This window comes from Kryptolebias marmoratus, linkage group LG20, assembly GCF_001649575.2.
Source record: "Kryptolebias marmoratus isolate JLee-2015 linkage group LG20, ASM164957v2, whole genome shotgun sequence".
NCBI lineage: Eukaryota > Metazoa > Chordata > Actinopteri > Cyprinodontiformes > Rivulidae > Kryptolebias > Kryptolebias marmoratus.
Genome location: NC_051449.1, coordinates 26,556,917 through 26,559,753, shown reverse-complemented (window position 1 = coordinate 26,559,753; position 2,837 = coordinate 26,556,917).

Genomic DNA, 2,837 nt, shown 5'->3' with positions numbered 1-2,837 from the left:
ATTTTTTTTTTTTTACTTGGTCTGAGGAAATATTCTAATATTTTGAGATAGGATTTTTGAGTTTTCTTAAGCTGTACGCCATAATCAGCTATATTAAAACAATAAAAGGCTGATTTGTAATGAATCCAGAATGTATGACATTTCATGTTTTTTAATTGCATTACAGAAAATAAAGAACTTTATCACAATATTCTAATTTTCTGAGACAGTCCTGTATGCATTACTATCAACTTTATTATAGAAATCCCCTTGTTTGTTTATATATTTCCCTCTAAGTTTTTAATTATTTTATTTATTTGTTTGAAATTGGGTGTCAGGCCAATTAAAAAGGGTTCTGAGAGCTGTATGCTGCTCAGTGACTGGAGGTTCCCCACTTCTGGTCTAGATGATTAAAAACATTTTCAACAAGTCTGAAAATCACAACAGTGAGCTGCAGACATTAGCTTTAGCCTTGATTAACCTGCTGTGTCGGCTCAAGCCGCAATGCATTATGGTCTATTTACATCATTGTAGTGTACAAATTCTGTACACTATTTTTACTGAAACATGTGACCAGTTTAAAGTGCACAATATGATGGATGGGAAATCGCAGTCAAAACTTTGAACACCCCTACAAAATAGGTGACTCACTATAAAGTGAATGAGTGGACATTTGAACTCAAAGACTGTATGTTGTTCTGATATCACCAATTTAGACATACTTCCTGTTTGGTCATTTCCTTCTTTCTGGTTCAACAACAAACAGTAGAATCTTAGTTCCAAGGGCTAAATGTAATCTATTATTGTCCACAGTAAACGTTTGTAGAAGCAATGTTGTGAGTTGACTGTGTGATTGTAAAAAAAAAAAAAAAAAAGTTAACTGTCATTAGATATTTAGTTAAAACTACAACTTTTTACCATTGTATCAGTATTTTGTACTGGTTTGTTTACTATCAGTAAATCACTAAAAAACTACTGCATAGTTTTATTTCAGTTACAGTTACATTTCAGTAAATGTGCAATGCACTGGTTTGCATATCACCCACCACCTTTGATCTTGGAGTTTTAAACTATGATCATCTTATGTTAAGAAGTAAGTCAGTTTTTTTAAGTAACAACTGACTTTTAGCCATTTTGGTCAAACCTTGAAAATAACGAGCAATTTTATGCAAAGTCAAAAGATATCACATCGACAGTATGTGTTGTGAATGACTCTGTTACTACCAAACCAAATTTTAGCTCAATATTGACAAAAATGTTGTATTGACTGATATTGATTAGCTGTGGAAGCCATCTTAAGATGGATTGACTCCAAAAGTTAATAAGACTTAGAGGTATATTCAGTGACTACTTGCTGAAATTTTCATTAAAATCTATCCACTGTTTCCTGAGTTTTGAGGGGAGTTTTTCTCTAACAAAAAGAGTTGACTCTAAATAGTTTATTACAAAATATAAAACAAAGATCTTGTACAATCAGTTAATGATCAAAGTGTGAGTTTGTGATCAGTCTCAGCTTCAACCACATCAAAGTTTAGGTCAATATCTGTAAAAAGGACAGGGTTATAGCCATTTTTGTGTTTTTATTGGTCTGTTGGGTGTGGCAGCCATTTTGAAATTGGATTGTCCCTAAAAGTTAATCAGCTGTAGATGTACAGATGTTGATGAATTTTTGGTACCTTTACAGCTCGTTGAAATAATGCTTAATTTCTCGTAAAAGTGATTCAGTTAAAAACATTTGTCTTAGACTTCTTTATAAGAAGTACCATCTCAGAAAATATTAAGCTTTCCAAATGCCACCTATTGCCACAGACATAAAACCCAGAACAAGCAAACATACTCGTTGTTTTGCAGTCATTATTGCTAGCAGATCTTTAAAACACTGGTTTTCAAACTTTTAAGCTTTCAACCCACAAAATAAGTTGCAGAGACTTGTGACTCCAACTACTGCTGGTTGAAGTATAAAAATATTCTCAAGACAATTTTAAAAAATAGTCTCATCAACCATTCTACAATAATATAGTTTTTTATGTATTTATGACAGCTCTTTTTATCTTTTTGTAACAATTATGGCTAAATATGCCATTGGCCATAACTTTTAAAGTTAATTTGATTCTTCAGATTTCATCAATACCCCTACTTGGTATTTTACTAACACAACTTTCGGAACAACTGTTATAAAAAGTTCAGTGATGTTGCTTAAGTAACCACAAGATTAACCATTGTCCACTCCAGTACTTACAGATATTATTCTTTATTGCACTTTTACTTCAAGTAGTTTTCATTTGGAACCAAAACTGCAATATGCTTGAACCCCTCATGTGTTTGTTTTCTTTCAGCTTTAAATCACAGTTCAGCTTATGACAATTAATTATTTTTTTCTTTAACTTGTAAAATGTTGATACTAAAATTTTTCCTGAGTACCATCAGAAGGATCCTGAGTACTACCAATGGTACTTGTACCACAGTTTGAAAACCATGGGTCTAATGTATATCTGCATGCCTTTAGTATGTAAAAAAATAAATAAGTTGTGAAAGACATGATTTGTTGATTATTTTACAAAGATATGCTAAAATAGTATAGACAGATTTGTTGGTCTCCTTAAAGATACAATTTGTCTTTGCGTTATAGTCATGTATCAAACTAAATGTTTCACTTTAATTAGTATCACAGGAGCCTTCAAGGTCTATGTGGAAAGGCCCGAGGTCCAGACAGCTTGAGTCAACACCTGATGCTGAGTCAAATCCACCCGCTTGCTTCGTGCTCACGGTGAATCCAGCCTGATGCTGGGAGGTCTGCGGCCCACACCTTTCACCTACTGTGAACCACCCAGACGTCCGACAAGCCTCAAATTACCATG